This window comes from Pezoporus occidentalis, unplaced genomic scaffold (assembly GCF_034315485.1).
Source record: "Pezoporus occidentalis ecotype Australia unplaced genomic scaffold, CSIRO_AGI_Poc_V1 ctg15, whole genome shotgun sequence".
Lineage (NCBI taxonomy): Eukaryota > Metazoa > Chordata > Aves > Psittaciformes > Psittacidae > Pezoporus > Pezoporus occidentalis.
The window spans coordinates 8,005,638-8,026,817 of NW_026913316.1; the positions used below are offsets into that span (position 1 = coordinate 8,005,638).

At 40.5% G+C, this 21,180-nt stretch overlaps 1 long non-coding RNA gene across 1 annotated transcript in view; it reads left to right on the forward strand.

Moving 5' to 3' along the window:
* LOC134159715 (uncharacterized) overlaps positions 1 to 21,180 on the forward strand; it is an 83,730-nt gene that overhangs the window by 4,329 nt on the left and 58,221 nt on the right. The window contains exon 3 of the long non-coding RNA XR_009963270.1: positions 16,175 to 16,301. This is a non-coding gene — a long non-coding RNA (uncharacterized LOC134159715). The remainder of the gene's footprint in view (positions 1 to 16,174; positions 16,302 to 21,180) is intronic.

The window sequence follows — 21,180 nt, forward strand, 5'->3', positions numbered from 1 at the left end:
CTTCAAGTGCCCAAATATATGAAAGATTAATATGATGATTGTTTAGACATTGTTTAGAACACAACTTCCTTGCAGTATGTACCTCAGGAAAGTGAAAGATAATATATATATAAAGCATGTCACCATTTTCCATGCGTTAGCAACATCCATCTGACAGAGAAGGGACTCAATGAATATAAGAACCCCCCTGAGCTTGAAAGCTACAAGTTCTAGTTCCAGCCTCCAATATTTTCTTCCTTTCTTTCCATTTCAAGTGCTCTAAATCTTGTATACCCACAAATCAATTCTTTCAAAATATAATAGAAATTAAAGGTGGTATTGAGCAAAACCCTCAGAAACATGCCTGCAGTTTAAGGAAATCCATACTTGAGTACCAACTCCTCTTTAAAGTAATTTCTGATAGAAATTATTAGTTCTTTATCTCAAATGTGAAGCTCCAGGGCAGTAAACATTCTCTTACAGCTGATGCCTGTTTTCAGTGAAATTAGCATGATTGCTTTTTCATGTTTGTTAAATTGTTTCCTCACAGATTATCTCTCTACAGATATAAAAAAAGGGATTTTTGTAGTGGGGAACCACACAGGTCAGAGGCTGGAGCTCAGAAATTGGAGCTACTGCTTGTTCAGGTCTGGGTTTTGCTCTGCCTCTGTGTGACTTTGTGGTACCATAGGCCTTTTATGGTCACCTTATGAAGTGGCCAGCCTGGCATCTTTCCTGTGCTGAGGGCTAGGTTTCGAGTGGCAGGCTGCAGATGTTGTACAGGACGCCCTCCTTGCATAGACATTCTGGGAAAAGCCATCGTCTGGTTGCAGTGTTCCTCAGTACATAGACCAGTCTACTCCTATGCCAGTGCTGCATATGAGTCCTTCTCAGCTTGAGTTATCGGAAGCTATTCTTTCTTTTTCACTCATGAAACAAAGAGAAAAGGTTCAAATCTCAAGCCAAAGTTCCACCTGTGAAAAAGATGCTGTTAATTAATGTGTTAATTGTCATGTAAACCTCTGGCTTAACGAGATGTGAAATAACCCCTACTGTTAGGAATATCAGTGTGCACAGGAGTTTGTTCCAGGCGCTCAGGGTCATTTATTGCTGTGCTGCAGTGCAACCCAGGGCTGCTGTTTCAGCCTCTTGCCAAAATAGGAACATTCACTTTCTGATGAGTCATCTGGGTTTCACTTCGATCTCGAACTCACAAGGTTCCCCCACCCTGTTCTTTGCTGTATATTCCAGGCCCTGCCCTGGAGGCCTTGCTTTCCCAGCCCAAAGATGAGGTGGAACCCTCTTCAGCAGCTGTCCTGTAATTAACTTGGAGGGGACTGCTAATGAATGAATGATATGGAGCATTTTCTCCCTCACTGAAGCTGAATGTGCAGCATTCCTAGCCTTTTCTGGCCTGGAGTGTGGCAGAGCAGTGTTGGCAACTGAGTCGGTGTTTGCCACACACTGCTAAATGTTACCTGCAACAAGACAGAAAGGGAACAAAGTCAACCAAGGGAGGCTAGATATTTTCCATATCCGTCTTATTTACTTATGAGCAACACAGAAGAGCTATATATTTCAGGAAAACTTCTCTTGCTTTTTCTTTTTTTCCTTGTGGTGCAAAACGGGGATGGGGAAGTCTTATTTTTTATTTATTTTTGCTTCAAATTATTTTCTTTTAATTCTGAGTGATCTGTTCTCAGTTGGCACTGGGTTAAGCATGAGGCTGGACTAGATGACCTCTAGAGGTTTTCCAACATTACCCTGTAATTTTCAATACTCATGCTGTTATTTTGGATTCTTCCTGACTCCAAATTACCTGGGAGAGAAAAAAGAAAACACAACAAAACTCATTACTATTTTATGATAATTTTCTTTCCCCCCTATTATTATTTTAATTCTTTTGAAAATGGACCATAGACAATAAACCAACCTCAGGTACATTCAATAAATGTGTCATGGAATAGTTCTTTGCAATTGTTGGTTTCAGGGTTTTGTGTTCCTGGGTTTTTCCATAAAATGCTTTAGCTATCATGTTCAGGCTGCTTAACAGAATTGCTGTTAGTCAGCTGAGGGCTAAACCATTGGAGGGCTGTACTCCCTGCTGCAGTCAAAAAGTGGCTTCTCACTGGTTATAGTATCCAAAGTTGGTATCACATCTAAGAAGCTGGCATCATTGCTGGTTCTTCCAGTTTTATGCTTGGTAAGTTAGATGTCAAGAAGGGGTGGAATATTTATTGCTAAAGTATGTGGAATAATATGAACTTGAAAGATTCATATAATTTTTTTCAGTAATCAGTTTTGGATAGATTAATTCAAAATTAAACTGTTTGCTCAGCTGACATCCTTAATTCATCACCCTTGCCAAGACTGAGATCTTCAAGGCCATTTCTAACAGCTAAATAAATGTAACTTCCATTAGCTATGATTAGAAAGCCTGATGAAGCACGCAGAAGATCTGAATCTTTAGAGATGACAGTGATGGATATAATCTAGACAGGAGTGGTAACAGAGTTGAACTGGTCCTTATCCTGAACTTTACACCGCTTTCACAGTTGAATATGGGTGGGTGGTGCAGTGCTTCCTGTCTGCTTCAGAACTGCTGCTGAGGCATTGCGGTAGCACAGAATACCTGCACTGGGAAGAGAGCACTTGAGTCTTCACTGTTGGTAATATGGCATTGTCCCCAGAACTTAGTCTTTTAAAGGAAAAACTGGAATGGAGGGCAAGTAACTACTTCATAACCTGAAGCAGCTACAGTAAAGAGGAAAAACTTCACATGACACTAATTTAATTAGACTCCAGTATTATTGCCTCGACTAGTGATGGAAAACAGGAAACTTCTTCCGTGAGGGCTGTGTTACAGCTGCATAATTCCCCAATACTGAGAGGAGCCAGCCTTTCTAAAGTTGGCCTGGATGCAAGGCCCTCAGCTTTCCTCTGCTCCTCAGAGATTTTGTACAGAAAACAGAACAGCAAGGGGTAGATGATTCAAAAGAATATCTTTTTTTTTTTTTTTCCTAAAACCCCATAGGTCTCTGCTTAAGCATCTCAAGCCAGAAGAAGCTCAAAGAAGTTAGATGCACCTATGTTAAACAAACATCATCAGAGTTGTCATTAACTTGCACCTGAAGTTTGGGGAGGAGGGGATGATGCAATCTCCAGGCTTTTTACAGAAGACCTATAGCCATAGGTTTTCATGTATTCTTTTAGTTATTATCAGTAATGCTTAAAAGTAGTGTTCATGTATGGTCTGCATCAGTCTCCTGAAACGTCATTTTGGCCCTTAGTGAAGAAAAGACTTGTTTTCCCTCTTCAGAAAAATCATTTTAAAGTGGCCAGACTGATGGCATGGCAAACATAACAAAATTTGTCAATTCACAGTCAATTTGTGTAAATGAAAAATACTTTTTTCTTTACTGTGTCTTTAAGCATTTTCCTGGTGAAAATATTTGTGGGTTTGGTTGTTGTTGTTTGGGTTTCTTTTTTTATTAATCTCACCCTTCTCCCTAGGCCAGTTTGAGGTCTCTGCATCCCTTAGCACTGTTTGAAAAAATGATCTGGTTCTCATAAGAACATGGTTGAAAGTTAGGACAGTGGAAAGCCTGAAGGAGTAAAGGTCCAGATAGAGATGTACTGGCAGATGTAGGAAGAGCTTGTCAGGGTGTCTGTTGGCTCTATGTTACTGTTTCATTTGCTCTGCTGGTTAATCATTTGCTTGAATGCTCAGGTACCATGGTGATGGATACACTACCAGTGCCACAGACCCTGCATGCTGCATATTCATTAAACCACTATTTTTGAAAGGAAACACTAAATAAAATACAACGTTTGAAAATCCTCAGCCTAGCAAACATTGCTGTTTACTTTCCTCTCTTAACAATACAAATTAGCATGGTAGGATGTAGGCTTTCTCCTTGCCTTTTAGGTTTTTTTCTTCTGCTGTTGATATCCACAGCTTTCTCATGAAAACATAAGTGATTTGAAAGGCTTCAGACTACTTCCATATGTTGAGTAGGGCATGTTTATGCATCGGCCTTTCTGTGCAGCTATTGAGGTGTTTGTTTTGTTGTCATCAATATTAAAATCGGAGAAAAGGCCTTGGAATAAAGGCAAAACGCATCTTTGGTCTGTTAAGTCCCAACGGTTTGCTAGTGTGACCTTCGTGAAACTAAGAGTATAATGTGCAACTTTCAAAATCCTGGCCAGCAACTAACCACTGGAATGCCAACTAGCAAATTGTTCTTCCTTCTTCTCCAAATATGAAGCCTTCTGCTGGAATACCTTCAGTGCAGCATCTCTTCTGCAGTGTTACGTTGTGAGGTCCGATCCTCATGTAGACCTCTGTTGCCCTTGTTACTTTTTATAGCACAGTGCTATATATGTATGGTGCCTGCCACTGGAAAGTTATCACTTAAGCAATCGTTTCCCACAGAGGACATTACTGTGCTAGCATCCCTTCAAGATAACTGCGCAGAATGCAGAAACAAATGCTCTCTTTATCATGACTACCTTATGAGTTTGCTCCTGGTTTTGGTATCTTGGATTGCTTCACAGCATTGCTCTCTGAACAGTGGTGCCTGGAGCAGATTGAGCTAGCATGCTGGCAGTCTGTGAACCCCCAGCAGATGACATGCCCAACAGGCAAACTGAGCCACAGAGCAGGGAATCAGATAGAGCTAGATGTAAGGTGTGCATCTGCAGGAGCTGGATAATTGTTCCTCAAACTCCACTGGTCATAAAAGCTCGCTTTAACTTTTGTTACATCCCTCAGGAAATGGAAGAGACATCCTTTCCTTCTTACATTTCTTTCATATGATAAAAAAGCAATGATTATTATTAATTTTTTTTTTTTTCAGGTCTATCTTACCATCTGCTCTGACAGCAATTAGCTCACCAATTGGTGTGGGCCGAGTTCCATTAATATATAGTAAAAGCATGCAGAAAAACTCAAAGCTCAGACAATGATGCAAGGATGCTCTTTATGTCTCTCTGGCATGAGGTAGGAAGCACCTGTGATGCACTGCTTCCCAGAAGTCAGACACAAGCAGTGAAGACAAAGCAACACAATTTGATCTCCCATATCACTGGATTAAAAAAAAAAAAAAAGTAAAACCACTAAATATGGCACTTTTGTTAACATTTCTGAGCAAAGCGTGAGTGAGATTTGTGGAACTTGTGGGTCAGGAGAGTCCCTAGCCTTCTTCCTGTGAGATCTGAGCTGATGTTGCAGGGGGGTGGGAGAAAAACAAGGACTTACCCTTTAAGGATTTATTTTGGAAGGCAGTGGAAGCAGGATTGCTTCTTCTCTATCCTTCTGCAGTATGGGACTTTCCAGCTTGGCATCATCTGGTCCTTGAACTCTCTAGGGTCTACCAATCCTGTAAAATGAACAGGTACAGCAGCTCTGCTCTGCTCTGGTGTTTTACTGGGGAGAAAGAACAGCCCTTGAAGAAAGTGGAAAATGCCTCCTGTGACTCCAGGACCCAGCCACCTGACCCAGGTGGAGGTCAGGCTAGACCACAGAGGAAGGCAGCAAACAGGGTTCAGGCTAGTATTGTGGGGTATCAAAGTAATACCATAACAATTCTGTCACAAAACTGGGCTGTGGCATCAGAATACTACTGAGACGGCAGACATCTACAGTGAAGAGTCTATGAGTTGTCCTTCAAAATGCTTTTGTTGCTGTGATGTTGCAGGTGATGCAGGCAACCCTTCCAACCATTTCCTTTTTTTTATTAATCTGCAGTAATTTATTTGCTGTTCCTTTGCATTAAATCATTCATGGCATTCACAGGTATGGTTCAATTAAATCCCTCATCCTTCTTTTCCCAAGGGTGTTCCATTTTTGAGATCCACCCTAGGAACACATGTGAGTTGAGCATGGATAGAGGCATCTCCTGCCAGCAGACCTCTTTTCCATGGACTATTGTCTGGAACTTGGCAAGCCTTTGGAATCTTTCCTGGATGAGCAGTTCTGGATTATTCACAAATTTTTTTGTGAGCTGAAGTGAAAATAAACATGAGCTTAGGACTCTGAGCTCAAACTGAAACCCGGGTTTCCCAATTAAGCCCAGAACTGAGAGTTTTAATTTGGCCCTTTGTGGATTATGATCTAGTGACAGAATTAGGTTTTCAATCTGAATGGCATCCAGGTTCTGTGATACTCATGTAAACACACTAGCTTAGTGCTTGCAGTATGTTTACAGCCTGCTATTCATTTCTAACCAGCGGCTTTTTTGGCCACAGTGGGAGAAGCCTTGGGCTTTACTGTTGGTATTGGGTTTGGTACCTTCTGATGGTAACAAAATCTGCAGATGTGCAAGTATGATAAATGCTCAGATATGAGGGTCAGAAGTGAGTCCATTTCTAAACAATCTTAACGTCTGTTGGAATGGGCAGAGAAAGAGTTTATGTAGGTTGCTCATCTGCAGCCATTGACTGTTCACTTTCAGAAAATCAGATGCCGGATTTTTCTGTCCTTAAAAACATGGTCATTTTGGTTTAAAGCAATAGACCCAAATGCAAACTGAGTTCAAGTTTTCAAAGTGTCTAATTAGCAACAGGTATTGGTACACCAGGAAAGCAATCACCTGGTGTTGTGTTGAAAGGGTTAATGAGGAATTAAGGAGAGGAAGAAAAGGCTGCTAGAGTTGTGTTTTTCTGTCTCTTTGCTGTCTGCCAATCCTTTACATGAGTGCTAAAAATTTCATTAAAAAAAAAAAGTATTTTAAAGGCCAATTTAAGAAACTGAACACGCAATACTAACTTTGGAAAATTGCAGCTCTATTTTCTGACACAATTTTACATTTGTGACTAAGGGAAAACTTGATTATTTCAGTGGATTGCTGGAGAAGGAGATGGGAATCTCACTTTATCCATTCTCACCTTAACAGATTAACTTGGAAACCTTCCTTTTCAAAGAAGATAAAGGTGTCAGAGTGAGTTCATATGGAACAGATGGGTTTTCTGGAAGAAGCCTTCAATTTGATAAACTTCCAGAAAACATTCACATGACTGGCAGGAGACAAAGTACCTTTGTTGTGAATGTTTGCTGGTCACACTGAAATTGATTCTACCTTGGGAATTGACTTCAAATGAGAGTAGGACTTTGGTTATAGACTGGTGTGAGTGTTAAGGATGAGGACACTGATCATTAAAGCTGTGTCAGCTTCTCAGCAATGAATTGATGTTCTTTTTGGCTTAAGTTCAATGTTCTTTGAGTGAGAACCTTTGATTTACATTAAGTGTTTCTCAACTATTCTTGTGGGGGTATTAAGCTGATGTCGTGCTACTGTTTGTGGAGCCACCAAAGAAACAAACAAAAATCAAAGAAATCCCACAGAAAATAGTTTAGTGGCTTCTGTTGAATGAGCTTTTTCTTCCCTCTTGCAGCTGTAGAACATACTGGCATTGCAGGTAGGTCATCTGCTAGCTCCCTTTCAGACCTTTGCCAATCCTGCTTCATGGATCAGCCAACAACTGCCTCCCTGCCTCCTGAACTGTGCTTGCACCTGTTTCCTCTTCTGGAATAAGCACTTTTGTCTGAAAAGAGCATTGACAAAGGCTAAAGTTGCACACCCAGCCTGGCCTGATGTAAAGGAAATAATATTTTCTTGATAGCTATAGAATGAAAGCGGCAGCTGTTACCATGGAAATCGTCAATTTATGAAAGAAGAGATTTTGAGGAGGCTGAACATCACCACTAATCTAGGAGATTGCAGTCAAGACAAAAGGTTAAAGTTGGAGATGTGATGATTAGGCGATAGACACATTTTTGATAATGTGAGGATGGATACAAAGGAATTCTGTTTGATAAAAGTACTGTTGTCCTGGCTAATCCCTTGAATCTATTATTTTGGATACACAACATGGATTAGACTAATCCCTAGTATAAATCCGGTGATTTGTTTTCAGACACATGTAAACTTAATGGGTATAAACAGGCACTGTGTCCTGGAAAGGTTCTTTCATGTACTTTCTTAAGATGTATTTTAAGAGTTATTGTTTTACATTCCCTTCTTGGAGACATTTTCCTGGGTTTTGTTTTGTATTTTGCAAGTACAAATGTCTTCTCTGTCCAACACATTTTCTGGGGTGTGGAAACTACCATGCTTCTTCACATTTCTCCTCAAATGTGCTAAAAATGTTATCAGCAAATAGAGAAAAGGCTTTGTTATTTCCGCTGCACTTCCTCTGTTGATTGACTGGGCCAAGACAAAGTGAATAAAACATCGTCTGCAAACAGGAATGTTTTGGGCAGATCCTCTCTACTCATTCAAAGTGCCAAATCTTCACTCTCTTCAGGATAAATTCATCTCGCCACAAGTTCTGAAAATGCAGCAATATACTATTTCTTTTAAATTTCTCAGCTTTAGAGCACTGAAACCCCATCTGCCAAACTTCATCTGAGCAGCTAATAACAATTCTAAAGCAATTCCACAGTTTGATCTGGATTATTTCAAGAAAGACTTAATTATTCTTAATTGAAGCTCCTGTTGATTGTGTTTGTGTGAGCCCTAGCTATTCAAGTAATCTTGGGCCGTACAGTCTTCTATTTATTTATTTTCACTTACAAGTAGCCTGCATTATCACAGAAGCCTTTATCTGCGTAATTAGTTTTACATGGATTTTGTAATGAAGACTCTATGTGAAAAATGGAATGATAAATGTTTTTGGATATGTCCCCCAAGATGGCACCAATAATGTCAAAGCAGTAAAAATATCACTACAGTATTCATGGAAGAGCTGAAGGACATTCTGGGACCAGTAGAAACAAGCAATAGGTCTAGGCAATTGTAAAGAGCATTATGGCATGTGATACTGCAACCACATGTAGTTTTGCTTTAACTCTTCTGTCTGGGAGACTGTTTAAGAAACTCATAGGCTTATTGTTAGGTCCCTTCTGTATAGCCTAGAGGAAAGCGTGGCATATATACTGCCTGCCCCCCTCAGCTCCTGCCTCCCCACCTCCTCCCCTTCACTGTTGTTGCTCTTTAACATAACACTTTTTCTCTCACCTGGAGGCATCTTTCTCCAGGCGTTTCTAGTTCTATCGTTACTTAGCTCTTCTATTGCTAGGCTAAACAACTTAGCTCTGTTAGGGTCTTTGCAGGGAGGATCTCCGTTTCTTCACTAATTTTAGAAGCTACTCTGCATTTTTCCTCATTTGAATTCATCTTAATTGAATGTATATAAGATTTCAGGTGAGGCACAGCCCACACTTTGGGCGTGATCACAGATGTCTCCCAGGTTCTGCTGAAAATCTCCATCCTCATGTCCTACAGTCTCACTTGCATTTTTCATCATGTTACCTGTTTAGTCATCCTCTCATTGGTAACTATGGTCCTCGTTTGTCTCTACCTGGTCATCTCCCAGGTTACATTTGGATTTTTTGCACATACTACCCCATTTCTATGGCTCTCGGCTTGAAGCAGCTTTATTTGTATAGTTCCACTGCTCTTCTGGATTGACAATATAGGAGTGCTCAGGCACTATTGTACCTGGGTCACAATGATCAAGAACTATGGAAGGACAGCAGAAGCACCAGGATGGATCCTGGTGACCTTCACTGTTAATCTCAACTGATTTGACTCGTCCCTCCTTAATGGCACTTATCTGTTACTATTTCTTTAGCTGTTTTTTAACCACCAAAAAAGTCTTCTCCTTAGTCCTTAGATTTCTTAATAATGCATGACATGGGGTCAGATTCCTTCCTAAAGTTCTGAAAGATGAGATCTATTACACTTCAGCCATTCAGAAAATCACTTACCTCATCCAAGAAAATTATATGGATAGTTTGTATGTTGTTCCTTGCTACATTTCATTCAATTTTTCATTTCTATCTGTATCTTTATATGTTGTCTTCCTTAAAATGTATTTTAAGGCCTTTCATGCTAATGAGGTCAAATGGAAGAGTTTGTCATTTCACAACTGCCTTCTCCTCTTATATTTCTTCACAGATTATTTATTTATTTAAGTAAAAAAACCATGTTTATTACTTTACAGTTTCACTCCTAACTTGATGGTGCTATTAAAAATATTTGTCACTGAACCAGCATTCCACACGTTGAAAGATTTTAAAAGTCAGAGATAGTGATAAACCAGACACCAAGACTGATGCATTTAAATTTTTGAGTCAAGCTTTTAGCTGTGGTAGTTTCTATTTGCGTACCCACGTTCTCATTGTTCACCCTGTCATTGTCTCTAAATTCAACTGAAACCTTCTGATTAAAGACTGTGGCAAAATACGTATTCGAGGCCTTTCTTTGTGTTGTCTTTAATCTCTACTGCATCTGTCCTCCACAGTGGCACAGCATTTTTCCTTGTCTATTTATTTTTTTATTTATACTGCCAAAGAGCCTTCTGCTATTTATTTTCATATTTTGCAAGGTACAACTCAGTTGTGTTCTTGGCAATTAAGACTTTATGACTTCTTAGATATTTCTAGCTTGTGGACACTACCTTTGGCATTCTGTGTGGACTCTGCTTATTTCCAGTACCTTTACTTTTGACACCGTTACTCACTCAGGTTAGACCTGGGATCTCTTCTTACAATGTCCCACTAGTTGCTGGCTTCAGCTTTGTAGAAGCTACTTGTTCAATTTATTGTCCTTTATCTAAACTACAGAGTAGACATAACTTGAGAGAGATTAAATGCCATTTTTATTGACGTTTTACAATACTTTACTATGTTAGTGCAATTCTTAAGTTCCTATGCCTATCTTGCTTCTCTCTTGTATAAATAATCCTACTCATGTCATAATAAAAGCTGTGAAGATTATTTGTGTGAGAAGAGGGTTGCAAATCAGGGTCTGCCTTCCTGAAAGTACTTTTACCAGGTGCAGCATTTTAACACAATGGTGCCTTTTTAGCTGAACTGTAAAAGCTGTTGAAGAGATGCATGTGCAGTATCAAAAGAAGTGCTTGGAAACTGAAGGATGCAGGGATTTGTCCAGATGCCCAGTATTTCTTCAATAGCCTTTTTGCCACTTGGCTGAAGTTTTATTTCTGGTTTTAAAGTATTAATAGATTTTAATGGGCACCCTGGTGATTTGCAGATGTACAAGTACTGTACTGAGTGCTCAAGAAAATGGTCTTTCACACAACTAAATTTTTGCATGGAAAGAGTTTCTTGGTAACTACTTATTACTTGGATTTTTGTCTGGTCTCAAGTTACATCATGGCTGTATTGCATTAACACTGGAAAACCATATTCAGCCCCAAAGAACTTGCAGCTGAAGTACATAAAATACATTTGGGCCAAAGGGAGAAATCATCTTTCTATGATCACTGTGAAATGTGGGAAATAAGCCAGTGTCACCCTCTAGGGCATGACCAGTAGCTGAACCCAGTCTCCTTGACTCTCTTCCAATCAGTTGCAGGGAGATTTTTCCTATTTTCACCCACTACAGTCATTAGTAGAAGGAAATATCAGTAGGATATTGGGAATGAAAAGAGACAAATTTCATTTTGTTTTCTTACTGTTTCATTTATTTTAATAATCTGTCACTATATGACAGAGTAGTTGGTAGAAGGAGAAAGCATAGTATGCTCTCTACATAGTGTTTTTTTAGAATCATAGAATAGTTAGGGTTGGAAAAGACCTTAAGCTCATCAAGTTACAGCCCGCCTGCCATGGGCAGGGACACCTCACACTAAACCATATCACCCAAGGCTCTGTCCAGCCTGTCCTTGAACACTGCCAGGGATGGAGCATTCACAGCTTCCCTGGGCATCCCATTCCAGTGCCTCACCACCCCCGCAGTAAAGAACTTCCTCCTTATATCCAATCTAAACTTCCCCTGTTTAAGTTTTAACCCATTACCCCTTGTCCTGTCACTACAGTCCCTAATGAAGAGTCCCTCTCCAGCATCCCTATAGGCCCTCTTCAGATACTGGAAGGCTGCTATGAGGTCTCCACGCAGCCTTCTCTTCTCTAGGCTGAACAGCCCCAACTTTCTCAGCCTATCTTCATATGGGAGGTGCTTCTGTCCCCTGATCATCCCCGTGGCCCTTCTCTGGACTTGTTCCAAGTTTAGCCAATCCAGTAGTGGAGTATATATTAGCCATTCAATCTGTAGCAAGGAGAAGGCAGCGGATGGGTCAAAACCTGATCTGGCTGTTAATTTACAAATTTTGAACAATAGCATGAAATGACTGAGAAAAGCAGTAAATGACAATGTTGAAAATATTTTTGGTACATAAAAACCTTCCTTTTAGGTTGAGCCTATTCATAAGTAATATGACACACAATTCGGAGAAGATATTAGGGAGTCTCTTGTACATTTAGATTTTCAGATTAGCTGGTGAGCTGCACAAATGTGACCTGAATTACGACTCTCCTGTGGTTTCTACTTCCAAATCCTTCTACTACAAATAAATTATGAAATACATTTAAAGCAATGAGGTCATGAAAAAAGAATGTTGGGGTTTTTTAAACCTAATGGACATAGCTACTTTGAATAGTGTTGTGGGGTTTTTTGCTGTGGAATAAAAAAAAAACCAAAAAAGCGTTCAGGTCTCTTTCACGTATAAATACATGCATTTACTTCAGCAGCATCTCAGTGAATCTAAGTTTGACCAATAAAACTTACCTGGAATGTCACTCCTGGGTAGTCAGAAAGATTCGGGGATGATGAGTGAGGAATCTGGATGTGATTCAGTACTTAATGCTGTGTCAGCTTCACAGCAAGGCAGGATCCTGGGTCATAGGAAAGAAAAGCGAATCAAATTTTGTTTTGAAGAGTGTAATTTCATGTATGTACAAAGCTATTACTTACGTCTCTGGCAGTGAAGCTATGTATTATATTTACCAAAAGAGCATCGACAAATCTCATAGAAGTGGTCACATAATGGTATATTAAGGAATTTCAAAGAAATTCTGATCAAGAAGGTACTCAGGCTATGAATACCTACAGAATTGTCAGGTACCAGCACAGTGTTGTAAAGAGCACTACAAGAAGGTTTCCGCTGGCACGAGTGTTGCAGTTACTCACCCAACAAATCTTTTGCTCAGTAATTCTTATCAAAAACAACAAAAAAATCTAAATAATTATACCACTGGTAATGTTCTTTCCCCAATCTCTGTTCTAAAACAGCCAACACAAATCTTTGTTTTGTTCTCTTTTTCTGATTGTTGGGTTTTGGTTTTTTTTAGGGAAGAAGTTGGTATCCAAACAATTAGAAACTTTTCCATCAAGGATGTGGATGGAATAGGTTAAATGAGGATAATAAATCATGGTAATAAAAAGCTGCCCCTACCAGTATATGTATTGACTTTCTGAGCAAGTTTTTCAGAAAACAGGCTCTTAGCCTTAGTATTTTTACTCCTCCATGAACTTCCCAGGAAAGCAATTCTACTAACATTAAGGACACTCCCTCTGTTAACAGCCTGTTGTAGTGGTGGGTGTTGATTTAAAACCAAAGAGGCAAAAATAACTGGTTTAATATTCAGATGTGTGAAATGTACAGATCACTAGTTGGGAAAACACGTAATTTCTTTTAATGCTTATTTGTTAAAAATAATAGCTATTTTTGACCTAGCTTATATATCTGTGTTGATTTTTCTTAGCTCTGGAGAAAAAGCTGCAATATAAATAATGTGGCATAGCTATTTACTCAGCAGTCTGTCCAAACAGACTGACCTGATTAAGGTGAAACTTTTTCATTGCAGCAGTTTCATATTTGTGCATTAGGAGATTTGTAGTGAAAGGCATGTTCTTTTTGCAGGTTTATTTCAATAAAAACAAAGCCCATCTCAAAACCCAAATATTCAACCACAAAATCAGATTATTTTTAATTCCAAAAAGGTTCCATAATACCTTCTGAGTATTTAGATGCTTTTTACTCCTGTTCTACTTTGGGGCCTGTTTTCCTGTCTGGACCTAATCTTCTGTGACGTGTTGCTATCTCTGCTTTATGGCTATGGACATAATCTATTCTCTGATGAATTGAGGGAAATACAGTGTAATAACGTAGCTACACGAGGGAATGAGAATATGAGTCACTCAAAATTTAATATATGTGAGGGCCAAAAGCTCGTATTTAAAGCTCCCCTGGAAAATTGAATTCTTCTCTGAAAAGGGAAAAAAAAAAACCCACAAATATTTTTAATTATCTCTAGACACCTAGTTCTCATTTACTGTTGAATAGGTATGGTGACTTCAGTAACATTAGTTCACAGGAAATGAGCTTAGAATTTGAGCTGAGCAGAAACTTCATGATGTGCGTGAAATGAAAGGCTCAGTCTGAATTTATATACAAATGACTTAAACTGATAGGCAGAAGAGAAGGGTAATGGTGAATTAAGATCATGTTGGGCTATGGGTATTTTTCAGTCGTACTCTACTTGTACAGAGAACTTTTTTGCTGATGGCTCTGTTAATCCTTTCAGTTTTTAGCATTTGAGAGAGAAAGCACAAGTGGTGTGTATGTGGCATGGCCCACACGACTGAAAATCATCTGTGAACTACAGTGTCAGCTTGACATCTATTACTGTCTGAGACTCTAGGATAGGTATCTTTAAACATTGAATAACAAGCAGAAGTTGTATTTCAAAGCCTTGAAACTAGCTGCCAGTCTGAAAGCTTTCCAATTTGGCTAGAACATTCTCAGCTTGGATTGCTTAATCAATGCTCTGTTTTCACTTCATCGGCAAAAAATAATACAAAAATAAAGCTTCTCTATTAACAAATCGTTTGTCATTTCCAAGCTGGCTGCAGAGGTCTGTGCAGTCATCTCTACTGAGTCACTGAATCTCTTATGCCTCCTCCTCTTTGGAGAGTCATTAAGCTAGAAGCATTAGCCTCTACAGGGCTGACCAGGATGGCTTGTTTTAAAACAGATCAAAACTGTTGGCCGGCACCTTGTTGAAAACTTCCCCATTATGGATCATTCTGATTGACTGAGCATAAATTAGTGCCAGTTCTTTTGTTATTTTTAACACAAGTTGCGAAGATCATCATAATTTAGCCTTTAGGCTAGGGTTGGCACAGGTATTTAGTGCATGCGAGCTCTTCCAATTTTTCTTTTTATTAACCCAAAATCTCTTGCATAGTCTGTCTATTAATTAGAAAGCTGAGTAACTGTTATTCAGTGCATCTACAAGACTGTTGAGAAACTGGGTTTCAGAAAGGCTGTTTGCCCACTTCTTCATTAGTTTTAGCTCAAGTCAACAGTGTCACTGCTTCTGAAGCCTGGATTCGTACAGGGTACACCACAACTCTGCAGTTAACCTATAGTTCTGCAATAAGCTGTTCACTACAAGTCAGCTCTGCAGACCAGCACTTCAGATGAAATGTGTTTGCCAGAGGTTCATGTCCACACATAGAGCAGTGTGCATAGATTTGCACAAGTGTGCATAGATTTGAAGGGGTTATGGAGCAGATGCACGTTTCAGCTGACGTGGCCTCTGACAAAGGGGCAAATGCGGACAGCCTTTTGAAATCCTCTGTGCTAGAATTCACTTGAGCTTGTCCCTTTGGTGAGAACAAGGGGGGTGGAAGAGAGGAGAACAACTATCCTCTTTTCCTCCCTTGTATTTCAGGGAGATTAGTTCCTATCAGGGAGAAAGAAGGAACAGTCCTTGCCCACAGAAAGAGCTTTGTATGCATCATGGGAGGGTGTTAGCTATGTCTTTCCTCTCATCCCCTCCATTATTTCACAAAGACAGACTCTCCTCTTCTGTAACTAGGTTTTCAGAGCTCATCAGCAAAGGTGCAGGTCCACATTTTCACAGAATATGGCTTGACTTTTTGTTAGCGTCAGAGAGAATTGGACTCTAATATCCAAAGGCAGCTTTTAGGTCTTTTTTTTAAAGACTACACTCCAAATTACATCATTTTGCTGTCTGACCAGTTCACAGGGACAAATTACATCTCTGTTTCCTGTCTTGTATGCTATAAATACAATTTGAGGGTATTATATTTATTATACTTTGAACTTTTAAGTATTTCCTGCAGTTTAAGGAAAACTTCATTTAAAAAAGCACTAAGCTACTGACCATGATGTAGAAATGATTTAGCAATTATTTTTAGTAATAGAGAAAGTCCAGGGGAAAAAAATTCATGGCCTACTGGGACAATTTATAAGGAAAAAAATAGGATGAAAATCATTCGATAAATGACATCATACAGTTCATCCTGGCCTAATTTGTGACTTTCAAGTTTTGAACATTTCTTAATTTGATTTGCAGGTGATGATCTGCTGTCAGAATAAATAAATCTTACAAAGTGCTGAGACTGCTCAGCCTTTTGCTGTGGTATCGCTTCCACGTGAGGAACCTGTATTATCATCTTTCTTCAAGTATCTTCTCTCCTGTGGTAAGTTTTTCTGACATAAAATCTTCCTTCTGTGTCAGGAGTTTTAAGAAGAAGGAGTGAGGCGAGTTCTGGTCCTTGATTTTGTTGGTAGAACTGGAAGCTACAGTCAGTAAACCTAGTTGTACTCATGTTGAACACATGTAAGGCTGTGGAGTACAGCAAATACCACAGAACTAGATTACAGGTGTCACTAAGTGTAGTTTGTATTCACTTTGTCCCCATTAAGTGGATCACATTTGCACAGTGTGTAAGATTTCTCTACTTGTCTTATTGTTTGCAGTTATCTTTTTTTTAAATATTGGGATCTGTATTTGTGACTTTCGACTTTCAAAGTGATGTCAGTCCCTCTGAATAATTAAAAAAGAGCCTGTCATCCAGTATTAAAAAGAAACAAACAAAAATCCATGAATAATTCTGACAACTAGCCTTTAGAATGGAGACGTAATTAGTTCTTACTGAGCTTGGTCCAAAGATCATCAAAGTAATTTGGAGTCTTTCCATTAAAGTTAATTGACTTCAGAGCAAAGTTCTCTCTTGGACACACTGGCTTAGCCGCACAATCACCCTGCTACCTGTCAGCAACATCACCCACAGACAGGGTGTGTTAGGTGTCCTATTTGACATTGTTTCTGGTAAAGATGATGCCTAAGTTGATGATGCCCCTATAGAGGACGTTGAAAAAACTTTGTGCCCTGAGTACCTGTTTATTTGGCAGTCACCAAAGCCTGCAGCTTTCGCTCATTCCAGGATCACTGTGGAGCTTTCATCAGAAGTGTCAACATTAACAAGATTTTAAACTGCAGGCGAATATAGAACATCGTTTGATCCTGGCAAAGAACTGTTTGCCTCAGCACTTGTGGGATAATGTAGAGTAAGCAGCAAATCATTGATGAATCTGTAATGCTACACCAGTCTCAGGAGTGCTCAGGCAAAATTGCTGCAAAGAAGAAGGAAAGACACCAAAAGTGATTAAATGTGGCGGTAGATTCAGACCTTGGGAGACCTCTAGGGAGACTCTTCTTTTTAAAAAAAGAAAAACAGAAAGGAGAAAAGGAAAAGGGGTACAGAATTATGTGTTTAACCCTTTCATTACGGCTTAATAAAAACCAAAAGGAAAGCACAGATGCTGAATGTTTACTAAACTTTAGTTGGCCTGGAATCATCCTTGCAGTTGACTTCTCGCCATTATCCACAAGTTTCTAGTGAAAATTTTGCATGTGCTATGAGGCCATTAATTCTCATCACTGTTATTTGCTTTTGCTGTCTATGGAGATAAATAATAAACATAAAATCTGTGCAACACTAATAGATCAAAGTATTTAATCTTTCTTTGCTTTTTTAAAACGTGGCAAATTTACTGACTATTCAGCAGTACTTGAATGGTGATGAGAGAACATCAGTGGAATTGCACTGTCAAAACGCTACAGCACATCTGTCAATGCGGACAGTTGGTCCTCGGACTAGCATTTCAGTGGGTGCTTACTTGCTCTCCATCACTGTTTTGTCTTGTATCTGGCTGACATAGTTCAAGTATAGAACCAGTGGGGTCAGTGGAGGTTCTTCTGTAGTCATGGCTCAGTTTCCATCCCTGTTATGTATTTGCTCTTGTAAAATAGGTGAGTTGCACTTGGGCCAGTCATACTAGGGTTTACAGAGCTTCCTTTCTTACACCCTGGCTTCTTGGATAGTCTGCTTCGTGACAGGGCTTTGTTTCCTACCTAGCATGTTTCTGTGCCTAGGGAGTAGGGCTCCAATTTCATTTGGTGCCCCAGGTTACTTAGCAAACAAATTTAATTTAGTCAGTTTCAAATAATGACATCAAGGTAAAAAATCTCCCTATCACATTAATTATCCTCAGAGTATTGCACTCCCTTTGCAAATTTATTTTGGAGACTAAGAAAGGTTATACTGCAGTATTAAATACAGTCATCTGTTTGGATGAAAGCAGTTGCAAAGTTCCAGCTGATACTCATGTGAAGTTTAGATTAGAGCATACATTCCACCTACTGATACCAAAAATACCAAGTTAATGTACCAAAAATAAACATTCATGTCAAGAAAACAAAGTTTTTAAGTGATTATTCTGAAAATTTCAGTAGCATTTTGCAGCCATTTGCACTGCATGATTCATGCTTGAAATATTGTTTCTTACTTTCTCTTAAATATACTTCTCTATTGTTTAAAATGAAGATGCCTTTTATTTTCCACTAGCTGTTGGTTCTGGAGGTAGATGGGGATGATTGTTAGTCTTTCATTGTTTGCAGCAGTGGGGATATCACTTCAGACTATATTGGGCTTAGACAATGTAAGGATTTTTAGTTTCATGCTAGTGGGCATGCTTCCAGGCCAGTGGACATCCAAAAGAATTTTAGTCTCTAAGGTACAATCAGAAGAGTGTTGGCATTCTGGATGGGCAAAGCAGCCCATAAATCGGCAATGTAGATCTGCATGTTCCATGAAAAAAGGGCCCGAGGAGGCTTTTAAAATTTGTCATAAAGCACATGCTCAAGGGATTAGGCAGGTCTTAAGAAGAGAATCTACAAAAAGGAATAATTATCTTGGGGAACAAACAAGAGGAATTAGAGGTGTGTGCACGTCTACAGGGGTATAATAGGCATCACAGAAACATGGTGGGATGGCTCCTATGACTGGAGTGTTGGAATGGAAGGTTACGGGCTCTTTAGAAAAGACAGGCCTGGCAGGTGAGGAGGGGGAGTTGCCCTTTATGTTAGGGATAGGCTGGAGAGTATGGAACTCTGTCTGGGGCAGGTGAGCAGTTAACAGAGAGTTTGTGGGTCAGGGTTAAAGGGAGTATAGCTATGGGAGACATTACTGTGGGGATCTGTTACAGACCGCCTGATCAAGGAGAACCTGCGGATGAAGCGCTCCATAGACAGATAGGAAAAGCCTCACGCTCACAGGCCTTTGTTCTCATGGGTGACTTCAACCACCCTGACATCTGTCGGAAGGACGGTGCGGCCCGGCACAAGCAATCCAGGAGGTTCCTCGATTGTGCGGAAGACAACTTCCTTCTGCAAGTAATAGAGGAGCCAACGAGGAGAGGTGCCATGCTTGACCTCGTGCTCACCAACAGGGAAGGGCTCAGTGGAAATGTGACGCTCCAGGGCAGCCTTGGATGCAGCGATCATGAGATGCTTGAATTTGAGATCCTCAGGACAGTGAGAAGAGCTTGCAGCAAACTCACTGCCCTGGACTTCAAAAGAGCAGACTTAGGCCTCTTCAGGAACCTGCTTAGTAAGTTTCCATGGGATACAGCCCTAGAATGCAGGGGGGTTCAAGACTGTTGGTTGATATTCAAGGATCACCTGCTACAAGCTCAGGAGTGTTGCATCCCAACCAGAAGGAAGTACAGCAGGAGGGCCAGGAGACCTCCTTGGATGGATAAGGAGCTGCTGAGGAAAATTCAAATGAAAAAAGAGGCTTGTAATAAGTGGAAGCAAGGACAGGTGGAAGGAAGAGTACAGGGATGTTGTCTGGGAAGCTAGGGACCAGGTTAGGAAAGCTAAGGCCCAGTTAGAATTAAACTTATCTAGAGGTATTAAAGATAACAGGAAGGGATTCTACAGGTACATAGCAAAAAAAAAACAGACTAGGGAGAATGTAGGCCCCCTCAGGAAGCTCTTGGGAGAACTGGCTACTCTGGATTTGGAGGAGGCTGAGGTTCTGAATGACTTCTTTGCCTTGGTCTTCACTGGCAAAGGCTCTGACCACACCGCCCAAGTCTTGGAAGGCAGATGCAGGGACTGTGAGAATGAAGACCTTGGGCCCACTGTAGGAGAGGATCTGGTTCGAGACCATCTTAAAAATCTGAACGTGCACAAGTCCATGGGACCTGTTGAAATCCATCCACGGGTCCTGAAGGAGCTGGCAAATGAAGTTGCTAAGCCACTGTCCATCATATTTGAGAAATCATGGCAGTCAGGTGAAGTTCCCAATGACTGGAAAAAGGGAAATATAACCCCCATTTTCAAGAAGGGGAAAATGTATGACCCAGGGAATTACAGACCAGTCAGTCTGACCTCTGTGCCTGGCAAAATCTTGGAGCAGATTCTCCTGGAAGGCATGCTAAGGCACATGAAAAACAACAAGGTGCTTGGTGACAGCCAGCATGGCTTCACTAAGGGAAAATCCTGCCTGACCAATTTGGTGGCCTTCTATGATGGGGCTACAGAACTGATGGACAGGGGTAGAGCTGTTGATGTCATCTATGTGTACTTGTGTAAAGTGTTTGACACTGTTCCACACGACATCCTTGTCTCTAAGTTGGAGAGACATCAATTTGATGGATGGACCACTCGGTGGATAAAGAACTGGCTGGATGGCTGCACACAAAGAGTTGTGGTCAATGGCTCAGTGTCCAGCTGGAGACCAGTAACGAGTGGCGTCCCTCAGGGATCGGTGTTGGGATCGGTCTTGTTTAACATCTTTGTTGGTGACATGGACAGTGGGATTGAGTGCGCCCTCAGCAAGTTTGCCAATGACACCAAGCTGTGTGGTTTGGTTGATACACTGGAGGGAAGGAATGCCATCCAGAGGGATCTTGACAGGCTTGTGAGGTGGGCTGATGCCAACCTCATGAAGTTTAGCCATGCCAAGTGCAAGGTCCTACACCTGGGTTGGAGCAATCCCAGGCACAGCTACAGGTTGGGCAGAGAAGAGATTGAGAGCAGCCCTGCAGAGAAGGACTTGGGGGTGTTGGTCTATGACAAAATGAACATGAGCCAGCTTCAGTGTGCACTCGCAACCCAAAAAGCCAACCGTATCCTGGGCTGCATTAAAAGGAGCGTGACCAGCAGGTTGAAGGAGGTGATCCTGCCCCTCTACTCTGCTCTCGTGAGACCTCACTTGGACTATTGTG